Below are 12,069 nucleotides of genomic sequence, written 5' to 3' on the forward strand. Positions count from 1 at the left end.
AAGGCACCATCTTAGGTCCAGTCCTTTTTAGTTTGTATGTTAATAGTCTTCCTGAAATGTGTCCTGAAGTCAATCTGCCAATGTATGCTGATGACACCGTTGTTTATACATCGGACAAAAGCGGTATTGTTGTCGGTGAAGAACTTCAGAACAGTCTGCAGAGATTACCAACATGGCTAAAGGATTCTTGCTCAACTCTCAATACAAAGAAAACAAAGTGCATTTGCTTTTCAATCAAGAAAACATCATTGCAGTCCTTGAATATTCAGATCAATGGGGACCCTTTTGAACAAGTATCACAAGAAACATATTTAGGAATAATTCTGGATGCTCAGTTAAATTTTAGGAGCCATGTTGATAAAATCTGCAAAACTGTTAGATCGAATATAAATTGTTTTAAAATTATTAGACATTGTTTGACACGTCACTGTGCAGAGATGTTTTTGAACTCACTGATCCTCACATTTTACCTACGGAGCTCCTTTCTGGTCTCAGATTAATCAAACTACTCAAACCATTAGCAAGTCTCTATAATCGGGCCTTAAAGGTTTTATATCAAAAGCCGATTAGATTCCATCACCGTCACATTTTGGCTAAATTTGGCATTTTGGATTTTACAAATTTTCTAAATTATAATGTATTAAAATTGATTTTTAAGTGTTTAAATGGACTTAAGCGACTGCATACATACAGAGACTGCAGGGCAGCAGCAGATCTACCAGAGCGGCTTTGGATGGAAATTGTAAGGTCTCCTTTTGAAGAACCACTTTTGCTCAAAGTGCTCCGTCTCTGCAGTTTGGACTCACTTCCTGTTCCTTTAAAGTCTGTTAGCAGTTTTAGTACGTTCAAAAATCAACAAAACTGGTTATGTCAAAAACAGAACTGTACACATTTTTGATGTTTTACATTTCTCTGTTTGTATACATTATGTTGTGCTATTTTAATGATTATCACTTCAATTTTTAGAGTTACTTTTTAAAAATCCCAACTAGAGACAAGTGCTGCGAATCAGCTGTTGCTATGCTACCATGATGCTAACATGGGATGATGTTTTATTCAGTTTGTCTATGTTGATGTGTGTCTGTCCCTATCAAATAAACTTTATAATAATAAACTCTTATTTTCAGGAAACAGGAGAGTTTTGGTCAAACAAGGACCCAAAATCATTAGACTGTCTCTAGTTCCATCGGTTAATCAGGTTTTCAAAAGTAACCGGTTTTACAACCTTCACACTATTTTAGCTCTTTTAAATTGGACACCTCTTTCAGCTGGTCAGCTGGCTGAAAGATGGTCGCTACACTTTTATCTTGCTCTCCGAATGAGAAAACCCATAAAACAAATAGACTGTCAGGATGTGAAAACTAAAAGAGCGCCATCTATCCCTCTGATGAAGATATCACTATTCAACACTGCATCAGGAAATCAAGAATTTATTTATTTTGATCAAATCTCTGTATAAAAAAATCAAGAAACAATAAACAAATGCTATAAACAAAAAAGGCAGAAGTAGAAATTTTAGTTATTTTTTTGCTTAAATGACAAAAATTCTATTTTCACTTAAGATCATTATAATTTCATATCTGGCTCAATTCTGATAAATTCTCCAATATCTGATCATATTGCTGCAATCAATAAGCAAAAAGCACCACGGAACCGTCTGGGAAGCTGTTCTATACCCACATATCTATTTTTAATCAGTTTACCGTGAGCCAAATGTGGAGCCACAGCAAACAGGAGTGTGAGCGCAACAGATGAACTCACAGGGTCCCATCTGTGTTTGCTGAACCCAGATGCTGGTTCCCAGCGCTTCCAGCACTCCCAGTCACAGCGTCGTACTTGTTAAGATTTATGTATTGGAAAATGAGGCATTTTCCTGCTTTACAAAGGAATCTCTAATTCATTCAGGCCTGTAGGTGTTTATAACTGAGGCAGTAAATTAACACTGTACGGTGTTAATTTACGTGACTGTACGGTTACTTCATGTCACGTCAAACCGTTTCATCCTGTAACAAAACTCTGTTTTAATAAATCAAAATATCAGTTTCTATTGGGATTTATAGGAATTTGTCAAATCAAAGGAAATAATCCCGACTTTTCTTCTGTTTGTTGTTTGACATTTTATTAAGGCCAATAAATTTCTGCCAAAATACTCAGAAATTCTGAGATTAATCTCAGAAATTTTCTATTGGTTTCAAAAAGTCAAACACTTGCAATTTTTTTCAAGTAAATATGTGAAATTAATCTCAAGATTTTTCTTGAAACTTTCTGATTTTTGGAAATCAGAAATTTTCATGTTTTGTCCTAAAAAATGTCTGAACTTAATCTAAAAAGTAACTCATTTTTCCAGCTGCAATGGCTCTGCTATCCGGTTGTACTTTTTTTCTACCCCTAAATTAACACAAAAACTTTGTGTTCCCACTGGGAAACAAATAAACTGTTGAAAGCAAAAGTGTGTTAAGGTTTGAATCTGAATTGATAAATTACAAACTTGTGTATTTCTATATTAATTTTATTCTGTGTTCTTGCAGGAATGTCTATTTTTGTTGATAACCATTTACCGTCTTCCTACATAAAGATCCCAGCCTTCAGTTCTCTGTTCTCCTCTTTAATTATTGTAATATTAATTGAATATAAGAGATTAAACTGCAGTCTAATCTAAAATATATTGTAAACCACAGAAAAAGAAAGCAAAAGTTATCAAAATGCTAATCTATCTTGCTATTTTGCAATGCAATTTTTTAGCCTAAATTTGTTCACCAAATGTTATATTTACTTCATTTTAACTCAGATTTGAAGCATGTTTTTTTTATTTTTTTGCTTTGGCATGATGTGAAACCTCAGAATGTAAATGAATTATTAGTGTGTATATTTGATTAATAGGGAGCAGTCTGCCCTTGTAAAGTTTACGGCTGTGGAGATTCCTGCCAAGGCAGTAATAATAACAACATCTGCAGTTCGAGGTGAATGTGACAGAGTGTAAAAATGCTTTTAGTGGCCAGAATAACTAGAGGAAAACTAAATTAATTCAGCTAATTGAGGACTTTAATGTTGTTTTCTAGAGTCCATGAAGAGAAACTGTCCTCTGATCTGGGGTGAGGTTGGCGAATGTGGATGTTTTCTCCCGCTTTTTTCCACCCAAAATGGTCAGTTTTGTGTTTTTTGGGGGGGTTTTGGGGGGAGTGACGGTAAAGGGGGTTTACATGAAAACTTTTAAGATATTTTAATGAAGTAGTTACAATTTTGCTAGTAAAGTCTCCGGTAACACTTTATTTGAAGGGGGGTGAATAAGACTGTCATAAACATGTCATAACACCTGTCATAAACATGTCATAACACCTGTCATAAACATGTCATAACACCTGTCATAAACATGTCATAACACCTGTCATAAACATGTTATAACACATGTCATGAACATGTTATAACACCTGTCATGAACATGAATAAGCCTTCATGAATATTTATGACTGTTGTCATGAAGCGTCATTCGGTAAATTATGACAATTTTAATACAAAGTTGACATTATTGAAAATGTCTGTTATGACAACTTGACATTAACCAATAAATCATTACTGTTTAAACTTTACCTTTAATAACATAAAGTTACCTAATTTTTAAAGTGCAATCAGTAATACTTTTATTACAAATTTATATCAGTAATGATTTATTGGTTAATGTCAAGTTGTCATCAACTTTGTATTAAAAGTGTCATAATTTACCGAATGACGCTTTATGACAACAGTCATAAATATTCATGAAGGCTTATTCATGTTTATAACAGGTGTTATGACATGTGTTATGACATGTTTAGGACAGTCTTATTCACCCCCCTTCAAATAAAGTGTTACCAACTCTCCCAAAACCCTGTTCTAAAATCTTCAGAACCACTTAACAGATTCAGATTAATATAAATATTAATTTCAAACCTTAAATGTAGCATTTTAACCATGTATAGATCATAAACTAGTTTCTATTTCTTGTTTTTAAAAACATTTACAGTTCCATGTTATATAATAATTTCTTTCTGGAAACAGAAAAGTTTAAATAAATCATAAAAAGATAAAAATGAATTATATGAAATTATAGTATTCCCATTGTATCCTCTTTAGAAATGGCAATAGTAATAACTGTAGTCATTTTAGATGAAATATGTCACGTCTTCCATCAATCATAATGGGCAAGCATCATATCCCCTACTTCAACATCTCTAACCGTACAGCCAGGAGAATCAAAAAGGAGTGGCAAAAGCAAATGAAGTGGATTAGCAGTGCTTGCCAATAACTAATTGTGTCAAAGATGAAGAAGACGACAGGAAGTAGTAAGAGTGTGGTGGTTTAATTTTAATCAGATTTTAATTGTTTCTTATTTAATGGAAACAGTGAATTTGTGAAATTGTCTTTTTTTTTTGACAAAGTTTGCTCACGTTTGCACCAAGACCCTCTGGTCCACTTGGCATTCACTGCACATTCAAACTGCACCAGAATTCACTTCAACCAAACCAAATCGAGGCTTGTAGACAAACAAGAGTTCAACTTTTTTGATTCGATTACGTATTCACGCCTCCCCAACTGAACCAGACTTTCCAGACAAATGGACTATAGCTGGATTAAAGTGGACTAAACAGAGCTGGTGTGAATGCACCATAAATTTCTCTGGGTGATAATTACCAAAACCAATAATGCGAACTAGGGCTGAAACGATTCCTCGAGTGATTCGAGAACCTCGATTATTAAAATTCCTCGAGGAAAATTGACCTGCCTCGAAGCTTCGTTAATTTATGTTTTATCATTTAGCACACTGTGTTTCAGCCGGAACATTATTTGCGTTGCGCGGAGCTCTGACTTCCGCCTCTGAGTTGTTGACGGAAGCTACGTGTTAGCGGCATAACGTCCAATCTTCAAGTTCGGCCCGCGGGGATTTTACTGATTGGTGATAATTCCGGGTTTTCATCGTTTTTGTGGGACCAATAAACATCCTTAAAATGACCGGCGCGATGCCGGGAGTTCGGCAGCCTTTCTGCTCCGGAGCTGCTGGTTGAACGGCGGGAAGAAGCTGAGGAGGATTTACAGGTGAGCAGAGAGACTGAACACGGCGGGCGGCTGAGGGTTGATGCTTACAGGGTAAGAGCAGCTTTACGGACGAACCGCACAATAAACTTATATCATCTCGGTCTGAACAAACGGGAGGCGGAACATGGCTGGTAGATGAGTTTCTGAACGGAGGAGCCGTAAATATCCCGTATTTCTCCCCCGGTCTACAAAAAAGTAACTGGTAGGGAAGCACAAATGTGGAAAAAATAGACTGATGTTGATATCCGATAGTAACACTGGTGTTATGGAAGATTTACCAATATTTTATTTCATAATTGTTTTTATCCGATTACTCGATTAATCGTAAGAAAAATCTATAGATTACTCGATTTCTAAAATAATTGTTTACAACAGCCCTAATGCGAACTGTAGCATAAATCTACAGGAACTGAAATCGATGCTAAAGTGAGATAAGGCAGTTTTCCCTCCACACAGCACAGTCTCATTTACACAAGACGTTTCATTTTTAAATACGAATCCACTCCTCCTGAAACAACACAGATCTATTATTCAAAGCTTGGTGGCATTTCAGAACAAGGAACAGGCTTTACTCATGTAAGGAGAGCTGTCAGTAAGCAGGCACTGATGCAAGTTTGGTGTTGGAGGTTTGAAACGTGTAAAACTCCAGGTTCGGTTGCCTTGTCAGACGCCTTAGCAGGAAGTGAGTGAGAACTGAAGCAAACCTTCAGCTCATCCATTTTACATCAGTGGAAAGCTGCAAGCAGAGCCCAACTCCTGCAAGTTCAGAGGAAACTCAGCAAAGCATGGTGTGAGGAAAGATTTGAATTATTCATCATCCTGACGCTGGTTACAGCTGAGATTAAGGCTCAAACGATTAATCACGATTAATCGATTATTAAAATAATCGTCAACTTCCCCCAAATTAACCGAACTTTCAAGGCAAACAAAAGTAACTTTGAGGAAAAAGGCACTTTTTGAAAATATGTTTTTCCTTTAAACGAGAGCACACAAATGTATTAAAATCTTGCATGAAAAAAATCAGAGCCCTTTCTTTACGTTTTGTCACATTTTCTAAAATCAATCTTAATAGTGAGTAGTTTTCTTCAAGACAATCTACACAGTCGCCTATATTTACCAAATGAACAACTTTCACTTCAGTTGACTGAAGAGGATTTAGGCCGGATCGATTAATCACCAATTAATCGTCAACTGGAGAAAAAGCCATTTGGTGAAGAAAACAGCATATTCAGAGAACCAATTAAGGCAAAAATGTATACAAATTATATACATTTTGTGTTTAAAATTGAAAAACACCATCTGCAAACCCTTTAGATTTGCTAAAGGAATGCTGTGTTATTGTATTGGAGGCAATAAAAAATGTTTATTTTCTTATTTCAAAACAGAATTAATTTGTTTATTTGCATCTTAATGCATTTTTTAATGTTATATAAAAAAAGGTTTAAGTGGTTAAATGAAAAATCTGTAGAATCAGCCTATTTTTTATCCAATCAATCGATTCCTCGTCAGAGTAGTCCATTACTAAAACAATTGTTAGTTGCAGCTAAGCCTGTCACAATAACCAATTATTCAAATAATCACATAATAAAGTAAATTGAGCTCAATAATTTCCATTTTGATTATTTATATTTTTTTAAGGGCAAATTTGTTAACAGAAACTTCAGAATCGATTTTATTTGTGGTTTTGGTTGTAAGTAGGTTTTCTTTTTCCTCACGTTATTTAAAATATCTTCCCGTTCCAGTTACAAAATTAGTTTATTGGTCTTTAGAAAGGGTGAACTTATACTGTTATGCTATTTTCAATATATTACTTGAAAATGGTCTCAAAACAACAATATTATCATTTATCGCTTCAATTACTGGGCCAATTTATCGTCTAGCAAACTTGTGTTATCGTTACAGTCCGAGTTGAGATTGAATTTAAACTTTTTCTTGGGGATCGCTCAACAAGATTAGAGGAGAAACTACAAAGAGAAACATCAGATCTATTGTTATATTTTCTTTCCATCCGTCTTGCTGTATATAGACGTTCTCTCAGCAGCTGTTCATACGTGTGTGTGCAGCTGTTGCTCTGCACGCTCAGTGATTTCCCAGCTGCACACACTCCTTTGAAATTCCTACCTCCAAGCAGAAACGTCCGAAACGTTTCCGACCGACAAGCACGCTGCAGTAAAAAAAAAAACACGGGTGTTCATGTAGATCTGAACCAACCCAGATCTCCCACCATGAAACCGCGTAGCATCAAATTAAACCCAGACTAACAGCTGGGAAACTTCATGGATGCTGGCTGTGCTTCAGGGTGTGATTTATGCCAGAACCACAGGAGGACCAGCAGAAATCACACCTTCACTGAAGGTCTGCACAACATTACAACGATTTAGGCCAGTCTTATCAATGAACCATAAACTCTGACCTTAACTGAAAGGCTAGTTATGATTCACCAAAAGAAAAGCAATTACTTCTTTTTTTGCCAATATCATTTGTATAATGTTGCGTATACTGTATCTACAGAAAACAAAAAAATGTCCATCTTGATTTTATATTTTTTGTGCAGTCCTGGATTAATTGCTGCTCTCAGGGTGTTATTCTTTCAGCAAATGGCATTAGAGTCGATATTTTCCAGCTTATTATTTGATTACTAAATTAGTTAACCGTTTCAACCCTAAAAAAAATACATATATAGTATGTATATTTGAATAACTACAAAATTTAATTCATAAGTTAAAGATAGCTATAAATATTTTAGGGTTGAATGAATATTGTAATTAGTTATATAGGCACAAAGAAATACATATATATATATAACATCTCTCATAGATAGAAATGTATATTTAGCCAATATACAACATATATATTTAAAATGTGTTTTAATGTGTGCTTATTTGTTTTAATTTGTAAACATATTGTACAATCTCAGTTACAGTCGACTCACTGACGTCTTTTTATTAATGTATTTATTTATTATTACTACTTTGTCGGAACAATGAGCTTTAATAGCGTCTGAACTCATCCACTGGCACCACCTCTGCACTGTGACGGTGTATTTATCAGGAGGTGGAGCTTCATCGGGTCAACGAACACAAACCAGTTCGGATGGTTTGTCCCAGTGAAACGAGACAGAGAAATGGCAGTAAACCAACTGCAGGCATTCCCTCCAATCAACTCAGCCAATCAATGATCAATGGACCAACAGAGGAGCGACACGTGGTGCGCATACCTGAGCAAATCTCTTCCGCTTCAAACTAAAAAAAAAAAATACTCCCACACATACCAGCAGACAAAACACAGTAGAGTAACATAAACACAGATAAATAGTAATATTTAACTTCATCTTCATCACCGGTGAGTTTCGCAGCTTCCTGTGAATCAAAGGAAGCAGCAAACCTCCTGGCTCGCCTCATGCTAACGCTAACCTTCACCAACAACAGCTAAACCAGCTAACGCTAGCTAGCATACGACCGCCGGGAAAACAACCCGGTGTCCGCGGGGAACAGCGAGTCATTTACGGCCCTCTGTTTCGCTCCAAATGTGCCTAACAGAGCTCCGTGACTCCGGCTACCAGAGTCCATGTTGGGGGAGTGAATGAAAACAAACGCTTTACCTCACTCGAGTGCCGTGTGCATCTCCTCTCCGCTCGGTACCAAAAAAATCCTGCGCAGGGTTTACGTTCGGGAACTACAGCTCAGCCCATTCACGAACCGCACTTACGCCGTTTCCGAGAAAGATGGCGGGAGTGCGCCGTTAGCCTGCGCAGTCTTCGCAGAGGTAGAAACTCTCTTCCGCATGACTGCCTGAGACGTCACGTGATTGAAATGAGGAAGTAGTGTTCAAACTACAGCAGCATTACACTAGGAAAAAAAGTACATTTAAAATGGACATGTCGTGTCACTACGACGGCGTTTTAGAGTCATTGTACATAGAATTATTTTTTTTTAAATCTTGGAAATTTATGAGTTTCAAAAGTAGAACATTTTCGACTTTTTTCCAGAAAATCTCTGAGATTAATCTCAAAATTTGCCAGGTTTTTTTTTTTTTGGCTGAAATGTACTCCTTTTTATAACCCTAATAGGCTATAATCATATTTATAATGTAATTTGACAAAACTTTGGTTTAGTTTTGTGTTTGTAATCTTTTTTTTTGCTTTCCTTAATCCTCAACACACAATCATATGTTCATCTTTGTAATTTGTTGTACATATTTTGTATAAATAAATAAAAATATTGAAGTTCTGAGCACAGCAAAACAAACATATAAATTGGTTTTATTAAAAAATATAGTTATTTACACATTTTTGTTCAACTACTCAGATATTTCACCTTGGCTCTATTTTAATCCTCCTGTATGCTTACATAAATTAATCAGAAAAATGAGAAAAAGTTGTTTTAGGTTAATTGTACAATAATAGTTAAGATTAATTCTTGTTCAGATTTGTTTTTTAGTTCAGGTATTTCATGTTTCAAATTCAAAAATACTTTATTGATCCCAAAGGAAAATTAAATGTTGTGCCTCAAATTATTCAAGAGTCTCCTGTAGCAGTCTGTGTTACAGCAAAAGTGGATAAGCCTCTGACCTAAAACACTGTTTTTCATCAAGAGGATACGTGGGGTTGTCCATAATCTTTTTGATTTTATGTAAAACCCTTTGTTCCATCATCTCCAATTGAATTTCCAATAAATTATCCTGAGCAAACAGTGGAGAGAAAAAACTACATTTTAACAGGAATAACCAAGCATTATAAGGTGCTGTATACGCAGCAAGGCTGAAACCGAAGAGGAAAAAACATGTTGTTGTGGCTAAGGTGTGTCAAGTGTTGAGTAAAGGTGTTTAAAGCCTCTAAAACCTGTTGCCAAATCTTTAAATATGTGTTACAGTTTGATAATAATAGTAGGAAGTGAGTAATGCCAGCCACTGAAAACAAACAGGTGACATAATCAGCAGTGGGATTCAGTAAATCAAACAGCGGAAGGACAAATAGCATCATGCTGGGGGCATGTGTTCATTCCAAACAGGAAACTGAGTTTGATTTTGTATCATAAATAGCTGGTGTGAACCAGTTAGGATGTTTTCACATCTGATAGTCTGGTGGATTTGGTTCCATTTGGGGCCAAAGTTGCAACATTTGTTCCATTTCCAGCTGCTGTGGTTTTCTTTCTCACTGCACTGAGTTAAACGAGCCAAACCATTTGAGCAACCTGTTCCCCTCCTCGCCTGTGGGGGCGCTGCACCACGAACCACTAAAGGAAACAACATGAAAACCTCAGAAGAAGACATCTTCTTCACAAAATGTAGACAAAAATGGAGTGGATCAGATTTCAGTGGTTGAAGGATTTCTTCCGTTAGCGCTAAACTAGCATGTTAGCTTTGGTTGTATGGAGCTGGTGGGAATGAGCCGGAAGCAGACTACAGAGCAGGGCATTCTGGGTAAATACAACCAAAACAGATGCCATAGCTTGGTGCTAGCATTAGAAATGGCTCGTGGTCTTTTACCAAAGACAAAAGAGAAATCCTACAACCGCTAAAAGCTGATGCTAATCCATTTCTGTTCAAATTTTGTGAAGAAGGAAGTGTCTTTTACAGTGTTTCTTGGTGCAGCGCCCCCACAGGCGAGCAGAGGAACAGGTTGCTCAAAGGATTTGGTTGATTTGACTCAGTGCAGCTGAAAATGTCACAGATGTTGCAGTTTTAGTCCCAAATCGAACCACAACTACTGGACTATCAGGTGTGAAATCAGCCTTAAGTGCCTCCTGAAGTGTAAAAAAAAAAAAAAAAAGGAAAATATTCCTACTTGTAACTGTCACTGCTTTTATAATACATCTCCTGTTTCTTCTTCACATTTTCAGTAATTGTTCTTCCAGTGGGCGTCTGAACTTTTAGCAGAGTGTCAGAGCAATCAGTAATTTCATCCACAATGCTCCCAGGGATCCATCGAGACTATCTGCTCTGAAACTTTGTGTCTGAATGAATTATGTGTTATGGTTCAGACTGCAGTGAGAGGAGCTGACCTTCACCGTATGTGTGTGTGTGTGTGTGTGTGTGTGTGTGTGTGTGTGTGTGTGTGTGTGTGTGTGTGTGTGTGTGTGTGTGTGAAGCAGTGGGACACCAGGAGACCAAACACCGAGCTAATTTCTGTCCAGCTGGGCCTCCTTCCCGCCTCCTCCCGTCACGTTTCTCCCGATCTCAGGGAGATTAATACCAAGTGATTGGCAGCCATGTTCTCACTCAGCGCTCCAGTCATGATGCCCCAGGGTTCCTGCCAGCCGTAAAGCAATGCTGAAAGTGCCACTGTGGCTTTTACTGTCATTTAGGCGGTACCCTGCCTCAGCAGACAGACGATGAATAGCGCCAATGACCACTTTGAGTTATGAGCCACACTCAGGCCTGGCCATATATACACAGGGAGCCATTTCCTGCTAGAGTGGCTCTTGTAGAGATTACAGATGTAATATTTCCTACTCTGCAACCAAAGCGGTTATGGTCGGGTGAAGCTTTCACCAATTATTATGCTACAATATTGATTCCTGCCTTTTTAAAATCACATAGTTTGTAATTAAGCACACATTTTTAACAAGAATAACAATTGGAAGTATTAATTTAGTGCAGGAGATGTGGAGACAAGAACCAAACATGGGAGAGAAAAAAGCCCACTAGCCACTGCCATTCAAGATGGCTGCAACGGAGGTAATGGACAACTTATTTTTGCCGATTTTTGATCACATATAAAAACATTTGGTGTCACATCACACATAATTAGACCATAAAAAATTATAATTTTTTTATCTTGAGCTTATTTCTGTTGGTGTACAATTTTTCAAGATGGACTCCGTGGTTGTCCTGGAATTAGATGAATGTGTTTGGTGTCAAATCAGGCATATTTACACATATTTTGAACCATACACTGAAACCGGTGATCTAACTTTAAAAAATTGAGCTAATTTATTAGAATTAATTAAGTAAATATATTAAGTTGTCATGTTGGACAAATGTAAATAAAGTTTGGCA

At 36.8% G+C, this 12,069-nt stretch overlaps 1 protein-coding gene across 1 annotated transcript in view; it reads right to left on the bottom strand.

Annotated features, from left to right (window-relative positions):
- Positions 1 to 8,866, bottom strand: part of slc39a10 (solute carrier family 39 member 10) — a 35,214-nt gene extending 26,348 nt beyond the window's left edge. The window contains exon 1 of the mRNA XM_008404171.3: positions 8,672 to 8,866. The gene's annotated coding sequence lies outside the window, so the exon portion shown is untranslated. The remainder of the gene's footprint in view (positions 1 to 8,671) is intronic.
- Between the last annotated feature and the right edge of the window lie 3,203 nt (positions 8,867 to 12,069).

Source organism: Poecilia reticulata, chromosome 2 (assembly GCF_904066995.2).
Source record: "Poecilia reticulata chromosome 2, P_reticulata-male-v2, whole genome shotgun sequence".
Taxonomy (NCBI): Eukaryota; Metazoa; Chordata; class Actinopteri; order Cyprinodontiformes; family Poeciliidae; genus Poecilia; species Poecilia reticulata.